The sequence below is a fragment of the Marmota monax genome, unplaced genomic scaffold, assembly GCF_021218885.2.
Source record: "Marmota monax isolate L192 unplaced genomic scaffold, Marmota_monax_Labrador192_F-V1.1 WCK01_AAM20220418_F8-fsc00028, whole genome shotgun sequence".
In the NCBI taxonomy this organism is placed as follows: Eukaryota; Metazoa; Chordata; class Mammalia; order Rodentia; family Sciuridae; genus Marmota; species Marmota monax.
This window is the reverse complement of record NW_026694779.1, coordinates 15,316,999-15,337,104: the sequence shown is the minus strand read 5'-3', so window position 1 is coordinate 15,337,104 and position 20,106 is coordinate 15,316,999.

Sequence of the window (20,106 nt, the reverse complement as noted above, 5' to 3'; positions counted from 1 at the left end):
GACATTACTACTGTAAGTGATGATCAATACTGGAGTTTGGGAGTTGAATCCTCAGGGCAGATATGAGTGCATAAGTTGTTATAAACCAACCATTAAGGGAGAACAAAGAAAAATTTTAAAAGAAATACTGCACAACTAACTATGCATGTGTATAATGCCAACAAGAGTCATCAAGGATACATAAGTTTTACATTCTGTGTCTTCAGATGTAAAAAGTCAGAAGCTGTAGGGAAATGTGTACTGAAAAAATAAACATTTCAAGCTTGCTTCTTCAGAAAAAAAAAATTATGTGGACATGCTACTTACATGTAGCACACAATATCCTTCAGTCTTAATTATAACAAGTATTATGTTAGCTGCCAAAACATAACCTTTAATTTTGGAAACAATTTTTTTAATTAATTTGTTCTTATTTAGAAAATTCTTATGAATGTAAATGGGCTTGTCTGTGATCTGTGTTGATATTTAAGGTGCTTACATAACCATATGGAAAACGAGATGAAAATTCCTGTTTACATTTCTTGAACATTTTACATATTTTTTAAAGTTCAAATTTTTTAATGTTAAAAGTGTTCTTGTTTATAACGCACATAAATATGTTTCTCAGAAAAGTAATTCTAATAAATGTTTGCTTGAATCTTTGAATCCAGCTTCTAATACAGTACCGGAAGCTTGGGTAGTATAAGAGGTGAGGTGAGTCTAACTAGTTTAACTAACCAGTGGCCAGTTCAAAATGGTATCAGATTTGTTATCTTTGCAGATCTGGGTAGTGACACCTGAAATTTTAAGTACTTTTCCCTCTACAGAGTTTTAGCCACCCCCCTCAATATTTCATACTAGTAACCCTGTGGTTTTTTCCAGCCATATGCAACAGTGTAAAATTTACATTTAAATCTGAGTGCCCTCAGGCACCAAGTTCTCCTCCTCCCTCTGTGCTCTCTCTCTCTCCTGCAGAACTTGCTGTCCCTTTATGTGTCCTTTCTGGCCCCCCAAGGCATCTGAGTGTTTTACTAAAGCTGTGACATACTGTCTAATGAACAATTAGTGACACCTTCACAGTTTCATCCACCATTGAATATTAGATGTTGCTATTTGGGGTGTCTAAAGGTTTTGAAGATGTGGGGGAATCTCCCTGGTGTCAAAGGCTCACCAGAAAAGCCCCACACTCTCCCAAGAGGACTCCAGAAGCCTCCGAACCGGACAGGGAAAGGCTCACACACACTGAGCGCTTAGGGAACCCCCCTGCCACCACCAGCCTTGGTATTGTAACATTCAGCAACAGAGCTCACTGAGTGTGAGGTTTTCGGCTGGGCCAGGAGCACTCGGAGCCGGTGCCACCAAGACAGGTGTCTGGTGTGTGACAACGTCTGGCCCAGCGTGTGACATAACCCATCTCAGTCATCCTGAGAATATTGCAAGAGAAATAGAGCATGGGATTTAACATTGAAAATTAGAAGTTGATCCTACTTCTTAGACTAAAATTGAGATTGACAAAATTGAGATTTATCTACATAAACCCTTAAACAAAGATGTGGTTCTGAATCACAATTAGGGAACTGGGGAGAAAAATGAAGTTGAGGATTTTGTCCTGTTTAATTTTTCTTAAAGGAAACTCTCTTTCAAAGGGAAAAGAACTTTAGAAAGACATAGGAACAGCTTTTTCCTATGTCGTCCTGGGCTGGTCTCTGGCAAGCATCACGTCAAACACACATGTGCTTCTCCATGTCCTACTTCTGAATGGGTCCCCAGCCTCCAAAACTACATAGTTACTCATGTACTAGGAGACCAAGCAAAGACTCATCAATCAGAAAGAGGGTGTCTATGAAGTCCTGACCCCAGACTATTTCTCCATCATTAGCCCCAACCTGTTTTGCATGAAAAGTGGGTTAGCTAACACAGACCTCAGGTGACTTAAAATAAACCCTGTTGCAACATGTTGGCCTAAGGAACCTTCCCGTGACTACATCGTCTAAAGCCCAGCTGTCATTCCAGAATGATTAACAAGCACCTGCCTGTTGGCTTTGTGTCCCTTTCATGAACAAGAAGTAACCCCAGGGCCACAGACATTTTGCCTAAGAGATACATGTTTCAGCTATATAAAGACCAGCGCAGAGTCTCAAGAAAACCTCACTTAATAATTGAGTTCATCAAAGTCACAGGACACAAGATAGTATGGAAAATGTAAATTTTCCCCCAAAACGATGAGCGTACAGAAACTGAAATAAAAAATTACAATGCCGTACAGAATTGTTCCAAAGAAAGCAGCATACTTAGGTGTGCGTGTGACAAAACATCTACAGGATTTGTATGCTTAAGACGATGAAATGCTGATGAATGAAGTTAAAGACCTAAAAATGTACATGTACAGCCTTCACGGGTTGGAAGCCACAACATCATAGTAATGTCGTTCTTTCCAAATTGATCTGTATGCTTAATGCAATTCATATCAAAATTCCAGCAAGATTTCTCAAAGACATAGACAAGCATATGCTAAAATTTATACAGCCATAAGCCCTAAAAATAGCTAAAACAATCCTGACACAAGATTAAAGTGAAAGGAATTGCTTATCTGACATGAAGGCTTGCCACAGAGGGACAGTAGTCAGTACAGCATGGTTTTGAGGGGTGGGTTACAGGACACAGGAACAGAAAGGACAGAAAGACTCACACAGCCAGCTCAGTGGAGCAAGAGCAGCCCTTTCCAAGGTGCTGTTCCAACAAGTGGACATTGTCAGGCCAAACTGAAGAAATACAAATCTAAACCTTAGGCCCCTTGTGCACAAATTAACTCAAAATGGATAACGCACATCTGTAAAAACGTAAACCTGTGAAACTTCTGAAAAAAACCAGAAGAAAACCTTGGGGACCTACAGGCTGAGCAACAAGTTCCTAAGCTGTGCCCAAAGCATAATTATCCCTCTTGGTTTGGACTCCTCCTTAGGGAGGTCACCTACCAGTTACTGCTCACTGTCAGGGCGTCAGAATGGGTGGGTGTTGGGAAGAAGAATCTCTTTGGTTGTTTTCTTAGAGAATCACTCTGGTTGTTGAATTAGGCACATAAATTGTACCTTAGACGTTCAGAATGTCATTTGCTCATACTGCTTTAAAAATCACAAACGTGGTACAAAAGTGGAGGGTCTTCCTCACTTGAAGTTAAACCATTCGCCTTAAGAGAAGGTTAACAGTGAATGTTAATTCTCAGCTCTCGAGATCTCTGCCTTAAATAGGAACTGTCTTTTTATATTAAAACATGAGGACAGTAGCCTTTGGAAAAGATGTGCAATCTAATTAAAATGCAGAGATTAGCTGCCCTTGGAATATTTGCAAAGCCTAGAAAGGTAATTTAATGAAATGTATACAATTTTATCTGGCTTTAATTTTTAATGAGATAATTTATAATGTGCGCCTGTTTCTCTCACTTCCTTGCACTGGCCAAATGGTGAATGTGTTTATCAACAACAATAGAATTCTAAGACCCTGGGGTCTAGCAAGATCTGGAAGTAAGAGCCCCGTTGACCCACACAACAGAGGAATTTCACTCTACCTGCCAAGTGCTGCCTTTCGGCTAGGGTGGCAGTGAGTTCCCAACTTAAGACTCTGTAATGGAATAGATCCAAAAGTCTAAGCCATCTCAGAAAAACACTCCAGGGAGAGTTGAATAGTCACTTTTCTCTTACAGACTTGAACCCATGAGCAGCAGGGACCCATGACTGTCCACAGCAGCTGCCGGGTGTTTTCAATGCAAGGCATTTTATCTGCATCATGATAAAGCACCATGTGACAGGCACCATGCCTCTGGATTGTGTGACTCTTAACCCGAGTTCAGATTCTCCCCTCCTTAAGCACGTGTCTGAATTGAGTTTTCCTGGCACATTTGAAGGCAAGCCTGGCCAGATGTCTTACTCTAAGTGGAAACAATAGTTGGAGGTTCTAGTGTGAAGCTTTAAAAACATTTCTATTAATACACATTGATTGTACATATCAATGGGGTTCATTGTGATATTTCCACACAAGCATGCAGTGTGCATCAATCAAATAAAACTTACCCATGTCCACCCTCCCACATCCTCCCCATCTCTAGTGATCCCTGTTTGACTTTCAGGTTGATGGTTTTGAGCTTCTGCCTATGGGAGAGAATGTGGGGTACATGATTGTCTTTGTCTGGCTTATTTCACTTAACATGAGCCCCTTTAGTTCTATTTATTTTGCTGCAAATGACAGGATTTCATTCTTTGTGGCTGAATAATATTCTGTTGTGTATATATACCATTTTTTTCCTTGTCTGTTCATCTGTTGGTGGGTACCTAAGGAAAACTGTATTTCCTAGCTATTGTGGGTAGTGCCACAGTAAACATGAGCATGCAGGTATCTCTTTGTTGTGATTTCATGTCCTTTGGGTACATCCAGAAGCAGGACCCCTGGATCACAGTGTAGGTCTCTTTTCAGCTTTTTGAGGGACCTCCATCCCATTTCCCACAATGGGGTGAGAGTCCCTTTCTCTTCGCACTGTGCCAGCATTTGTTGTTTGGGGTATATGTGCGTGTTCTTCACAGTAGCAGTCCTGCCTGGGGTGAGATGGTATCTCATTATAGTTCTGGTGTTTATTTCCTGGATGATTAATGACATTGGGCATTTTGTCATTTGTTTTTTGACTATTTGCATTTCTACTTTTGAGAAGGGTCTGTTCAGATAATTTGCCCATTTTTACATTGCATTCCTTGTTTTTTAGTGAGATTTTGAGTTCCTTATATATTCTGGGTTGTTTTTGTTTGCTTGCAGAATGTGCTACGCGAGAGCCCTGTCCTGAGCGGCACTCACAGCCTCGTTCCGGGAACGTTGACCGTGTCGGGTGAACAGTGGTTCAATTCTCCCACTCTGCACTGTCTCCTCGGGCCCTTGGTTCTTTCCTGGGTGCTGCAGGAGCTCTTCAGTTTAACGTCATCATTTACTGATTTTGGTCTTTGTTTCCTGCGCTTTTGGGGTCTTAGCCAGAAAAATCCCTGTTGGTAACAACGTCTTGACTGGTTTCCTCTGTTTTCTGCTGGTGGTTTCAGAGCCTTGGGCCCTTGATTTAGGTCTTTGTTCTTTGTGAGCCAGTCTTTGTACGGGGTGAGAAGACGACTCCTTCTGGGATCACTGTTGTTCCACTGTTCTGTGTCTGTTTTGATGCAGTGTGGCGTGGTCACGCTGGCTCCTCGGGTGCCTTGAAACCCGGCAATGCAGTGTCGCCAGCTTTGGTCTTCAGCTCGAGGTTGCTTTGGCCATTTAGGGTATTTTGTGCTTTCGTATGAATTTGGGGATTTTTTTTTTCTAGTTTGTGAGGAATGTTGTTGGTATTTTGACAGGGACTGTGTTGAGCTGTGAATCGCTTCGGTGGTGCAGACATTTTAACAAGATTAGTTCTTCCACTCCGTGGACATGAGAGACCTTCCCATCTTTTAGCATCTTTAATTTCTTTCATCAGTGTTTTGTAATTATTATTGAAAGGCTTTTCACTTCCTTGCTCAAGTTCATGCCTAGAGGTTTCTGTCTGGTGACTGGGACTGCTCTTGAGAATTCACGCTCAGCCAATTCATCATTGTGTAAAAATGCTGCTGATTTTTGTATGTTGGTTTTGTATCCAGCGAGCTCACTGTGATCGGCGCCCATTGTCCCTGGTGGGGCCTGCAGTGCTCTCTGTGCGTGGAGTCATTCCATCTGCAAGCTGGACTAGTTTGACCTCCTTCCTGTTGGTGTGACTTTTATTTCTCTCTCTGCCCAAAACTTCTAGTGCAGTGTTGAATAAAGGTGGCAAATGGACGCCATGATCTTGCTCCTGATGTCGGGAGATCTTTTCAGTTTTCCGGTTCAGTACAACATTGGCTGCAAGTCTCCCAGGTAACGTCCCTGAGTGCCTAGAAAGGGGTATGACGTCCTACCGAGAGCTCTTCCTGCTTCTGCTGGGATGCCCACGTGGTTTTCCCTTGGCTCTGTGGATGTGATGGACGTTTCCTGGTCTGTATGCGTGGGGAGCCACCCCTGCCTCTCTGGGCAGAAGCCAGCTTGATCCTGCTGAGTGATCTCCTGGATGTGCTGCTGGATTCCATCTGCCAGGGCTGTGGAGTTCAGTGTTCATCGGGGATGTTGGTCTACAGTTTTCTCCTCAGGTTGTGTCTTTGTCTGGCTTTGGTAACAGGATAACGCTGACCTCATAAAATGGGTTTGGAAAGGTTCCCTTTGAGAAGCGTTGGCATTACTTCTTCAAAAGTTTGGTAGAATTCAACAGGGAAGCCCTCTGGCCCTGGGCTTCTCTTCACTGGGAGTCTTTTTATTACTGATTCAATCTCCTGGTCTTTTCAGGGCTCTTAGGTCCTCATGATTCAATTTTGAAAACTCCTATGTCTTCAAACATGTATTCGTTTATTCTCGGTTGTTCAATTCGTTAGAATAGTTTGTCATAATATTCTGTGATGATCCTTTGTATTTCTGTGGTATTGATTTACTCTCTCCATTTATCTGTAATATTGTATATTTGGGTCTTCTCTTGAAATTTTTGTTCATCCTTCAAACAAACCAATCCCGTTTCACCAATTTATTTTATTGTTTTTTTAAGTCTCTATGTCACTGGTTTCTCTTAATTCTTCTTTTTCTGAGTTCTTGAGATGCATCATTAGGTTGGCTGTTTAAAATCTTCCCTTTTTTGTGAGCACTTATGACTGTAGGCTTCCCTCTTAGCAATACTTTGGGAGAACAGCAAAAGCAGTACTATGTTGTGCTTCCATTTTCATTTGTTTCTAGAAATTTTTAAATTTTCTTTGACCCACTTTTCATTCAAAAGTATGTTTCTGGGGCTGGGGTCATGGCTCAGTGGTAGGGCATTCACCTAGCATGCCTGGGGCCCTGGGTCATATTCTCAGCACGGCATATAAATAAATGAATAAAATAAAGGTCCTTCAACAACTAAAAAGATTTAAAGTACCTTGCTCCTTCTCCATGCATTTGTATAATCCCTAAGACTTCCTGTGTTGTTGACTCCTAGCTATTTCACTGTGACCGGGAAGTGTACGCGATGTATTGCAGTTTTTTGATTTTTCTCAAAAGCTGTTTTTTTGTTTTTTTTTTTTTCACTTAATATATGGTGTATTCTAGACACGTTCCATGGATTGATGAAGAGAATGTGTCTTCTGCAGCTGTGGGGCGGGATGTTCTGAAAATGCCTGTCGATTCCATGTCATCTGTAGACTGTTTCTGTGCTGATTTTTTGTGTGGATGGTCTGTTCAGCGATGAAGGTGGTATGTTGAGGTCCCCACCACCATCGTGTGGGAGTCCCTCTCTCCCTTTAAGTCAGATAGTGTTTGTTTTCTCAAACTGGTGCTGCCACATGAGATACCTGCAGGTTTACAGTTTCGTATCTTCTTGCTGAATCAAACCCTTGATCAGGACACAGTGACCTCTGGGGTCTCTTCTTGAGATTCTGTCTTGGTCTGTTTCGTCAGATATGAGCTGCTCCTGCTTGCTCTAGCGTTCCACTTGCCTGAGTATCATCTGACTTCTGCTCTCTGTGCACCTTTACATGTGAAGTCAGTCTCTCATAGGCAGCATGTTTTGGGGTCTCTCTCTCTCTCTCTCTCTCTCTCATCCATTCAGCTAATCTGTTTGTTTTAATTGGAGAATTCAGTCAATTTGCACTCATGGTTAATGAGAGGCAAGAGCCCATTTCTGCTAGTTTGTTCATTTTCTTCTGGTTTTGAACGTCCTTTGTTCTTTCTTCCTCGCTTGGTCTTTGCTGTTGGTGGCTCACTGTGTTGGCGGTGTCTGGTTCTTCTCTGTTTCTCCTGAGTGTCTGCTGCTTTTACGGGGTGTGTGCTTTCACCAGAGGATGTAGGACCCCGTAAGTGTTTTTGATGGGATGGTGTTGTCATGGATTCCTAGTGTTTGCTTGTTTCAGGGGGTTTTCCCCTTTCATTTTTTCAGGGCAGCTTTTCTGGGGACAGTGTTCTTGGTTGGTGGTCACTTTCCTTCGGAACGTGGAGCACGTCTCCTCATGGACTGTAGAACTTCTGCTGAGATGTCCATGTGAGTCTAATGACGGTGTGACGTGGCACTTTGGCAAGGTCTAGATCCCTTCTGTTCCTGGGTACTCTTAGTTTGACGCAGTGTGGTGAAGGGCTTTTCTGGTCATGTCTGTTTGGAGCCCTTTAAGTCTTCCACACACAGATATTCGTGTGTTTCTCAAGATTGGGGCAGTTTCCTTTTATTTCAGTGAAATTGATTTTCTATGCCCTTAACTTTCCTTCCCTACCTTTGCATATTCCAAATATGGATATTTGTCTGTTTAAAGTTGTCTAAAATCCTTGAGTGGTCTTTTCGTTGGGGGAGGCACTCTGGGGTATTTCTAAAGATCTGTGTGCAAGTTCGGATATCGTTTCCTCTACTTGATCTACTCTGTTGATGAGACTTTTGACTGTATTTTAAGTTACTGAATTCTTCATTTTCAAGATTTGTTTGGTCATTTTAAACATCTGTCTCGTTGCCGAGTTTCTCACTCCTACCATGTGTTGCCTTCCTAACTCGTTTCAACTCTTTATCTAAACTCTTCATCTCCTCGAGCTTTTCAAAGATCATGCCTTTATATTCTCCATCAGGCACTCCGTCCACGTCAGCTGGTTTGGATTTTGTTGCTAGGGCATCGTGTTCTTGGGAGGTGGCATATCGCCTCTTGTGTTTGCACATTGATATGTGCCTCTGGTGCATCAGAACCTGCTGCCTTGCCGGGGTCACTTCCTCGTGAGCAGAGCTCTGGAGCTGTGTCTTGGCGTGGCCTTTGTTTCCAGCGGGCACCGTAGCAGTCTCCCCGTAGCTGGGCTGCTGTCATAATGAGTGTGGGCAAGTGTGTACGTGGTGGATGGAGAGACCTGCCATGAGACACTGCAGAGGGGGCACTAGAGCAGCTCAGACAGTCGTGCAGACAGAAGTGGCCAGGGCTGCTCACTGTGCGGCTGCCCCTGTGATGGGAGTGGCAGCCATAAATCGGCCATGGCAGCTTCCTCGGGCACTGTCAATGCCACTCCTGTGCAAGGAGGCACCTCTGGCCTCGCAGCCCCAGCGGTAGCAAGGGCCTAAAGCCCTTGTCCTCAGAGCTGTCTGTGACAGGAATTACTGCCCCCCAGGCCCCATCTGGGCCTGCAGCCGCAAACCACTGGTGTCCTCCCCCCAGCTGTGGGCTACAGTGTGGCAGCTAGAGCCAGTTTCTCCCTGGCCCCTTCAGTTGCAGTGCCACTTAGGGCATGGGACTGTGACTGGAGGTGACAAAGTTCCGCTTGGCCCCCTTTGGCCAAATGCACCTGGGGATAGGGCAATAGTCAGAGCCAAGGAGCTGCTCGAGGCCCCCAGGGCATCCCTGAGGAGGGCAGCAGCAAGACGGAAGCCTTCTCTCCTGGCCTCCAGCCCCAGGCAGCACAGCGCCGCCCAGGAGGACAGTGGGAACCACGTGGGCACTTGCCTTCACTGACCTGCATCCGCAGACAGCCGACCAAGCCCCTGCGCTTGGAGGACAGGGCTGTGGCCTTCTGGTTCTGAAGGGCAGTGTCCCCTGTCCCTCCATGACACAGTACCTGTTTTCTTGTGTAATTTATATATACCAACTCTTATTATATAGAGAGAGCTCAATTTTCCATATCTCTGGTTGTATACATAGTGTTCTCACACCAATCTCACATCTGTACTTTGGATAGTAATGATCATCACATTCCACTATCATTAATTACCCCCTGCCCCCTCCCTTCCCCTCCCACCCCTCTGCCCTACTAGAGTTCGTCTATTCCTGCCATGCCCCCCCTCCCTACCCCACTATGAATTGGCCTCCTTGTATCAGAGAAAATATTCAGCATTAGGTTTTTTGGGATTGGCTAGCTTCACTTAGCATTGTCTTCTCTAACTCCCTCCACTTACCTACAAACCTGTTTTCTATAGTGCACGGCATCCAGGGGATGTGGGTCACGGCCACTCGCTGCTACCACAGCCCAGGCAGGACAATGGAACGCCTGTCCAGGGATGGGGACACGCAGGGGGTTCTGACCCCAGAGCAGCCCGCTGGGCTCCTGGGTACAGTTCCTGAGACTGTCATCACTGGGAGACGACATGAGATGCTTCAAAGCAAGGCTGCCCTGCAGTTCGGGTTACTTATCTAAGAGGGCTGCAAGTCTGAGGCTGGAAGCATTCCAGAAGCCAGTGTTGCCAGCATGGTGCTGATGGGGTTTGCTGGAATTCTCTTTTACCCTCAGCCCTGCAGAAGAGAGGCTCCCTCCTGGCTGTGAGCCACATGGCAGATTCTGGGTCACTTTCCCCCCTTCCGTTGCTGCCGTCCCAGGTCTCTGAACCTAACAGGCTCTCTGCAGCTGACGTCCGTCACTCACCCATAGTCACTCACCTCATAGCTGCACACCTGCTGCTTTGGTCCTTTTGGTGGAGCAGGAGGTGGGTGCTGGGTGCCTCTGTTCCTCCACTTTCTAGCATGAAGGGTTACAAGCCTATGCAGAATCTGAGTTTCCTGTTCCCCAACTAACCACCAGGGAATCATGAGGCCAAAGGGATCTATCTGCCCGACCCCCAAGGCCACAGAAAGGAGCCTAGACCCGGGCTAGACACGGAGCACGAGTGTCCAACTCTAATTCTGAAGAGTGGGGAAGTTTGTTACTGCAACATACACTAGCACGTTCTGCCCGATACTGAGCCAGCTGGAATATGGGAGAAATAAGGAAGAGAGAGACAAGAAAGAAACCCGTGCCGGAATGGGGTCCTGTGGATTGAACAAGTGGAAAGGGAGACATGTAAATGGGGCTGAGTGGCCTTGCAGAGGCTGCTGGGATGGGGAGTTCAGTTGGCTCGTACTTGTGCTCCTGCCTTCTAGTGTTGCAAGGCCTTGCTTTCCCCGCCCACTAACTGGTGGCAGTTGTCCTGAGTCACAGCCCTTCCTAGGAGCTCAGAGTGTGCGGTGTCCCTTCCTTGCATTGCTTTCTTTCTCACAGCTAAGCAGTTCGGCTGGCCTGTGGGACGTAAAGCCTAGTAAGGACATTAAGCTCTAAGGCAGTTAAGCTGCGTCACAAGAAGAGAGCGTGTAAAAGGTTCCTGCTAGAACCCGGTGAGCCTAACACCATCACTGCATCTGCGAGGCCTCAGAAGACAGCTCCAGCTCAGGTCGGCCACACCGCTGAGGCCGCTGCAAGTCTGAGGTCACAAAGTTTGTCCCCACTGTTCCTGGAGGAGCGGCCTCTGGAAGGAGGTGGGTGAGCAGTGAGCTCACGTGGGAGGCTTTTTCACATCCTGCCCGTCTCATTCCCCACCTACCCAATGGAACTGCTGCCAGGGAGCCTGTGCCTATTGGGGTAGGACGGGTCACGCTGGGCAGAACAAAAGTAACCACAGGAACTCCATTCATCTCCATGGTTGCAACCCACCGGGTCTGTGGGCTGGTGTCACCTGTCAGCCACGGGGTGCCCGCAGCTCTGCAGCACAGCCTGCTCATGCACGAGACGGGTTTGGGGCACGGCCTGGGTGCTGCACCTCACCCATCGTGCAGGACCAGGGGAGGCAGAGGTAGCAAACCCCACACGGACCCTTAAGCATCTAGCCAAGCCCCACACATCCCCTGGGGCCTTATTTCCATGCCACAGTCACCTGGGCAGGGCGGGGAAGGAAGAAAGACGCTGCTGAGAGAGGCCAAGTGTGCCTATGGGCAGGATAACCCTGACCCCAGAGAAGGAGTCTGCCCCGCAGCGCTGCCACCGTGACGCCGCTGACATTGACAGGGTTGTCATAGCCAGGGTGGAAAGGGCAGACCCCAGTCCCCATCTGCGCCCTCCCTTTGATCTGTAACTTTGCTAAGTCACGATAATGCAGTCCAGAGGACGTTCTGCCTGCGGGGTAGGTTCTGTCCTCCTCGAGGCCTCCCCTCCTCCTCCTGGGCCACGTGAGTGGACCTGAGAGCAGCCCTACTCTGCCACGGGGTGGATAGAACTCCCTTGCTTAAGAAGCCCCAGAATGATGAGGGCAGACTAAGGAAAAAGCACAGAAGCCTCAAGTTAGTCCTTTCCAAGGAACTTCAGCTGAGCGGGAAAACGAAGGTCACCCTTGTGGGAAGGTGTCAGGGCACATGACCCGTGTGGTGCCCTGCATGGCTTGGCTTTGAACAGGGTGCTGGTGAGCCACAGTCATAGTACCCTGCCCCAGGTTTCAGGCTCACCCTCTGCCCAGATTCCGTGTCTCTGGGTGTCTTCAGACCACTGGCTGGGACCACAGCCAGACTTTGGGGCCAGGTCACAGGGTAGGCTGAGTGATTTCTCCTTGTAGACTTGACTCCAACGACAATAGAAATGACCTCGTCCATGTTTTTGAAGCTCTCAAAACACAAATTCAACAAAAGAGTTGTCTGGTACCAGGGATTGAACCCAGGGGCGTTCAATCACTGAGCCTCATCCCGAACCCTTTTTATGTTGTCTGAGACAGTGTCTCACTAAGTTGCTTAGGGCTGAGGCTGGCTGTGAACTTATGATCCTCCTGCCTCAGCCTCCAGAGCTGCTGGGCTTACAGACATGATCCAGTGTTGCCCGGCAAAAGAGGGCATGCACAAGGCCCTGGGTTCAATCCCCAGAACCACCACCAAAAAAAAAAAAAAAAAACATACTGATGCCTTCCTGACTTAGGGGACTTACTCCACTGGAAATCCTTGAATACTGGCAGGGGGACTGGTTGCATTCCTTTGTCATGTCTGCTGTCCAGAGGATTCCTAAAGGCGGAGCTTTCCCCAGTGCACGTGGCGGCTGAAGCACACCTCAGGGATTCCATATCGGGATTCCTGCTGCTGCTCTTGAGCTCCGGCTGGAGCCAGTTGGTTGGGTGCCCTCTGCGGCGTCTTGGCTCCAGTCTCAGTCTTCACTTGCTGTCTGATTTTGACACCAGCTGTTGCTAGTTAGGTTGCTGTGTTGAGACACCGTCTCCTGCAAGGTGCCTGCGCTGTGAGGTTGATGTGGCCCCACCCTCTCTGCTTAGCAGGCGTCACCTGCTCTGCGTTCGCGATGGACAGATAGTACAGCGTGAGGCTGTCTGCCCAGCGCATAGGAGAGGTCTGGGTTTTCCCCATTCCAAAAATCGGAGATCTTGAACATCCGATGGGATAGGGTGGAATCTCGCATCTGGGAACGCGTGGTTGCTAGTGATGGGTGTTTAACTTCCATGTGACTGTGATGCCATTATCATAGCTGGCAAAAATCAGCAACTCCCTAGCCTCCTCTGCTCTGCAGTCTGTGCACATTTCCCTTCTCTTTGCACAGATTCCAAAGGTCCACTGCCTTTGGTGGGTTTCCCACATGCTGCATCTGGCTGGACATCTTCTCCTAGTATCGTTGTTGTTGTTGTTCCTCTCTCTGTCCGATTTCCTGTAGGCAGGCTGCTCAATCTAGAGCCTTGATTAAACTCTGGTTCAATCCTATTTTGGAAAGATCTTTCAGGGGTGAGGCTGTGTTGTTGCACAAGGCTGCACATGATCTCTGGTTGTTCCTCTTTTACTGATATTAAGATTGATCAGGGGCATTGGTGACCCAAATGGGTAAGGTTTCAGTTACTAAGTCTATTCCTGCCCAGCCTAGGGTTCAACATCATGGAAAGACTTCTGTCCTGAGGAAGCTCAGATTACAGGAGCTCATCAGTGACCACAGAGAGGAAGCCAAGAGGTCTCTGGGGTTTTTGTTGTTGTTGTTGTTGCTGTTTATTTTTTAATCAGAATCATTTAGATGAATGAACTCGGCTCTGGTAATGTGCTGAGAGCCACAGCCGAGTCAGAATGACCCCTGGCATTTTACCAGAAGTATGGTTGAGAGGCGAGCCATTAAGATGATGTTGGATTGAAACAGGTTGTGTATGCAATTGTATATTAGACCTTTGCTGTCTGGTAATAGGATGGCTCTTGCTGCCTCGGGTGCCCGCTACTTGGGAGTTCCCATTGAGTTCTCGCGGGGTTCCAAGAGCGAGTGCGCCCGCAGCCCGGAGAGGGAAAGGGAGTTCCGGTTGGTGTGTGGTGTGTTCCTGGAGGAGCCGCGTGGGTGGCATTCAGGAGAGTTCCTGGGGAGTGTGCTGGTGGAGTTCGGAAATAAAGTTTGTTCCTGCTTGAGTGGCTCGTGATTTGTGCCCAGCCAGACTGCAGCAGTAATGAAAATTTGTGTTCCACGGTAGACACAGAGAGTCTGGAAGTGGGGAGGACTCATGCAATCTGTCAATTCATTCCATCATTAGAGTGGAAGGAAGCTACAACAAATTAAAATTGGGTGAAAGAACATGCAAAGTCAAAATGAAACAGTATGTTCTAAAGACCTGATGACACACTCCGGTTCAGAACCCTGAGATCTTACATGCTGATGCAAGAAAAGTGACACTTGATATTTTGCACGAGTTATGTGTACCGTCAGGGTAAAGATCCCCCAAACAATAGCTGGATTGAGAAAGAGTGAATAAATACTACAGCAGCATGCCGAGAATAGACCTCTCTGGCACATTGCGGGGGCTTCAAGGATAACAGCAGAATTCTCTGAAGGTTAAATTCAAATCATCTGGGGTTCCCACCCAGCTCAGTTCCATGGAGTGAAATTTGAAGACACATAGTTCAACCACCAGAATATATTGAACCTAAGCCAAAGTTTCTCCACCTCAGCATTACTGACTTGTAAGCGGGGTCACTGTAGCAGGGATCTGTGTTTCAGTAGCATGCCTGACCCACGAAAGGCCAGTAGCAACTCCCCCCCCCCATTTGTGCAAAGCAGAAACACATCCAGACTTCACTAAATGTTCACGGGGACAGAGGGAAAATCACTCCTGATGAAGGCATGTTCCTCTGCAGGGGTAGGTACCAACATTCTCTTTCCCAGTCTGCCAGGGGCTGTCTTTTCTTGTCATCAAAAGATGCTCAAGTCTAATCAGGAGGCATGGCATGCAGGCTTGGGGGTTGTCATTCCAAACCTGAGACTGTCAAGAACCGAGTTCTCACAGTAGCCTGGTCTGGAGCTGTGTGCGGGTGAGTGCGCATGCCTGTGTGCTTGGGTGGTAAACTACTTTAAAATCTATCGTTTCCACTGCTTTCAGGTGTGTAGTTCTGTGGCATTTGGTTCCTCTCAGGTTCGTGTGACCCACATCACTGTGTGTCCCCTAAGGTTTTTCATCTTCCCCAACTGAAACAGTGCCCATGAGGCACCCGCTCCCGGCCGGGGCACTTGCTGGAGCTGCGCCTGTTTTGTCCGTCACCCAGCAAGGCCGTAGCTGAGCTATGAACTTTGAAAAAGAGAAAGTCACCAGGCAGCTGGGCCTCTGGAGACAGCAGGCCCAGGGCCAGCCTCCACAGGGGTGAGGGTTAGGGTGCATCAGGGCTAGAGCAGCAGGCGGTCCAGGAGGGAAAGGGGCTGGAGGTGAGGAGGCCGGTGGTCTGAGCATGTGTGGCCCTCCCCGCGGCTCTCGAGAGCAGCTGTGTGCTCTGCATACAGCAGCGGCATACGGGCTCTCTGGTGCAGTGCTGCCTCTGACGCCAAGCGGTCCCCTGCAGATGCACGTGCAGGTGGGAGGGAGGGAGTCCGTGGCCCCAACCAACCTGAGCTGGGCGAGGCTACTATGAGTTCCTGGAGAACACCTAAGCACCCTCCTGCCATCTCAGCCATGCCAGCAAAGCTAGCGGGGTCTCCAGACTCTTGTTGAGCTAAGTGGCTTGTGAAGTCATGGTACGCACAGGTGACTGGATGCAAGTGATGCTGGGGGTTTGCTAGGTGTCTCTCCAGGATCACGGGTTTGTGAGTTCAACTACCCTAGGGAGCTCCTGTACGTAGAAGGGTCCGTGTGTGGGCCTCTCCCAATGGGCTTGTTTCCCATGGCAGGGGACCCTCCAGTCCCTCCCTGCAGCAGTGGGCGTCAGCCACCTTCCTCCTGGAGTCTGAACAGCTTTGGTGCTCTCCACCTGATGCAGCAGCTGGACCACTCTGCGTGCCCACCAGCGACGCATGATGGGCAGAGGTCTCATCACCACCAACACTTGTTCTCTGGGACTTATTCGTTTATAAATCATGAAGTGGCATCTCGTGGTTGTGATTCGTGCTTCTCTGGTGGCTGGTGACATTGCGCACCTCTTTGTTGGTTGGCTGGCCATTTGTGTAGCGTCCATGGTAAAGCGTCTGTTGGGGGTTTTGCTGTGCATTTGAGTCATGGTCTGCTTCACAGGCTTTGGAGCTGCACATCCTGGGCTCTGGTTCCAGCTCAGTACTGTCTTTCAGCCAGTCGACTGTGGACATGTCCCTTGCCTCTGTGAGCATGCTTCCCTCCACTGCAAAATGGAAAGAGTGCAACGGCTCTGAAGTGGGTTTGAGGATAAAATGCAGTCACACCCTACGTAGAGTATCATTGATCTGCTGTTATTTCCCATGTGCTCAGGCGATTTGGTGCTGGTGACATCCAACTATCAGAATGAGGATACTACCAACACATGGAGATGGGACATCTGGGTACACTGCAGCTTTTACAGGAATGAGCAGCGTGTGGACCACGCCACCCCTCCTTGATGAGGAGCGTTTGCTCTAGTTCTTCTTCTCTCCCTCCCTCCCTCCCTCTCTCTGTCCCTCCCTCCCTCCCTCCCTCTCTCTCTCTCTCTCTCTCTCTCTCTCTCTCTCTCTCTCTCTCACACACACACACACACACACACACAGAGTCCGGACCCACACTGCTCTTCGCTGGGAGATTACAGGCCGAGGTGAAATAAGGGTGCACCGCGCAGGGCACTTTAGAATGCCAAGTCCCTGGAGCACAGGCAGCCCCAGGCGCACTTGGGGACTTGGGTTTGCTCAGGGGCTACCATCAGATTGCCTGGCACTCCATCCTTCTGTCCGCTGATCAAGGCATCATCAGTGACAGACGGGCCACCAGGCGCGCAAAGGCTTCCTCTTACACGGGGCGTTTTCTGGTACTAGACTCTCACTGTGTCCATTGCCCCATGCCCTGGAACACAGTCTCTTGAGGTCTATGGGGCTGCCTGGTTCTCTGGGCCACCTTAGCTCACTCTTCTCTTCAGGGTGACCCGGCCACCCCAGGCAGCACCGGTGGACTTCAAGAGCCCCAGGTGCCTGTCGGGCCATGAGCGAGACCCTGGAGATTCCCTTCAGTAGGGGAGGGGACACAGCCAGTGCATGGGGAGGCAGAGGGAAACTGCACGATTTAACATGGAACGCACTTGAACTTGAGCAATCCCCGCCTGCCAAGGGGAATCTTGAAATTGCCAAGCCAATTTTCTTTCCTCTTTCTTCTAAAGAATATGGACTCTCTCCTGCAGGAGAGAGGCCAAGTAAATCTACATAATAAAAGACTGAGAAAGAGAAGATGAGGGAAGCAGAGGGAAAACAAGGCTCAGGAACAGAGGAGAGAAACCCCCGAGGAGCAGCTGATAGGAGTGCGCGCCAGGCACTGCCCAGGACAGTGATTAGTGTGCTCTCCTCAGTGAAGAGAGAAGCACGCCCTCCATCAGCCCTCTCTCTGCTTTTTCAAGAGGTGGTCCATGAGCTGAAGCTCTGTGGGAACCTCAGACTCATTAGGAGAACACAAACACGCATCATCTGCTCTCTCCTGTGCATTCAGCATTCAAAGGGGGTACCGTGGCATTTTGTAGGGCATGGTGAGGACTTTTGAGTCAGGCTGGGTGCACAACATGGCTTAGCCAAGTATTAGTGTTATGGGTTAATGAGAGGCGTCTCCAAAAGCTCAAGGGTGAGGTAGCGCAAGAGGGTTTAGGGGTGAAATGAGTAGGTTTTGAGAGCCTTAGCCCAATCAGTGCATGATCTCCTGAGAGGGTTAACTGGGTGGCGACTGCAGGCAGGTGCGGTGTGGCTGGAAGAGGTGGGTCACTTGGGGAGTGTCTCTGGGTGTATGTTTTGTGCCTGGTGAGTGGAGCTCTGTTTCTGGTACAACATACTGAGTCCCTCTCCTTTGCCACACTGTCACACCCTCATGTTCTGCGCCACCTCTGGTTCAGAGCAAAGAAGCCTGCCACCTGTGGACTGAGACCTCTGAAACAAGGAGCCCTCAAACAAACTTTTCCTCTTCTAATTGTTCTTGTCAGATCTTTGGGTCACAGTAATGCAACCCATAGTCTGTGAGTCAGCTTGACAGAAGCAGACACCTTGGTAAGATCCAGTTGTCCATAAGCAGACAGTTTTTAATATAGGCAACATTGCAAACTCCCAAGCATTTCATGGAGCACACTTGCATGAGAAAATGTATTTGTAGTTTATTTATATTTGCTAAATCTAGTGTCTGCAAGTAGTGTTACTCTGATCCAGACCCACAGTTCCTCAAAGCCACGACCATGATCTACTTTCTTCTGCTCACCTGGAGTGAGCGCCAAGTGGTCCCTGGACATCCAAGGTAAAGGACCTCAGAGAAGCAGTGAGCACTGCCGTGTGTCCTCACCAAGCCAACTGTATGTCTGCAGGCAATGCAAGCCCTCAGCAGGGACTATATTATGATCCCTGCTTTATAGAAGGGAAATTGTGCATCCAAGACACCAACGACCTAGTCAAGGACACACAGACGGAGATGATAGAGTGGAAGCTCTAAACTCAGAACTCAGTGTATTCATCTGTCACTTGGGATTATTGTCTTGGACTATTTTCTGATACTATAACAGAATATCTGAAACTGGATAATTTATATAGAAAAGTGATTTATTTGGTTCACAAACAAAAGAAGTCCAAGAACATTTCTCTGTCATCATGACAGTCAGCATCCAGTGCAGGCCTGTGTGATGCAGTGTGACAGGGCGGGGGGCATCCTATCGCAGCACATGTGAGCCTGCCAGAGAGCCTCTTTATAACAAGGGCACCCGAGTCATGACTCTAGTGAGTGCATGAATGGATTAGTCCACTTGTGAAGGCAGGGTCCCCTCCTGAAATCCTCCAGTGTCATTCACATATGACTCTGGGGATTGAGTTTCTAACTCATGAAATTTAGGGGACACATTTAAACTCTAGCAATGATTCTGTTAAGACGCTTTCCTGGGAGGACCTAGTAAGTCACAGCACACCCCACCGTTTCCTGGGAAGATCTAGAACACCTTGCATCTCGTGGCTCAGGTCTGCCTGGCATAGTGAAGCGTGAGACTTCTGGTGCAGCTTTAACCTTTAGACAATTGATGTGGGTCCCCCAAAGCCTATTGGCTGGTGGGCAGCATGCCCTGCTGTCACTGGCTGCCCACCAGGGCTGCACTCAGCTAGGGGAGCACTGAAGGTCCCTCATTCCTGGGGCAGATAAAGTTAGTCCTGTGATGCCCTGTGCAGAAATATGTATGAAGTCACCAAAATGGCAGCTAGGTGAATGTCTGCTTGCCGCAGTTCTGTGGAGGCCAAATGCACCTTAGAGATCGTTCCATATTGGTTTGGAGAATAGACTCTGTAAGTTTGGCAGAGTCTGAGAAGTGAAGCTCCCAGGGCAGGGGCTCTTCCCATAGATCTGATCACAGAAAAAGTCCTGCAAGTTTGCTTTCCACTCTCCCAAATGCCATTCACAATTTTAATGCCTGAGTGTCCACCCCTTCCTGTGGGACACGGTTTGGAAGAGACTATCACTTCCTTAGCCCAAACACAGATTGATATTTCACTGGGGATCTGGCTCCGTCTGTAGATGACAACCATTAAGCTTCTGGCTGCAGAGGGAACTTCAGAGAGGCCTTTGATTCATTAGAAAAAGTGCTTTGGATTAGGCCCTGGGGAGACGGTGACATGGGGTAGTTTAGACCCTTGTGCAACATGTAGATATGTTCTCTCAAGAACGCGCTCATTCTGTTCAGGTAAGGCTGCCTGGTCTGAAATGCTTGGGACCAGAAGTGTCACATTTTATAGCCCTTCAGATTTTGGATTTTCAAAAGACGAGGGACACTCAACCTGTCCTGCAGTTGGAGAAAAAAAATAACATGAGTCACAGAGCTCTGAGAAGAATGGACAGGGCAGAGGAGCGCCTGCAGTCCCCTTTGGTTGTGAGTGGCCGCCTCGGTACAGAGCGCCTGTCATCCCACGTTCCAGATGAGAGAAGGCGAGTGCGGACTGGGCTGGTCTTCC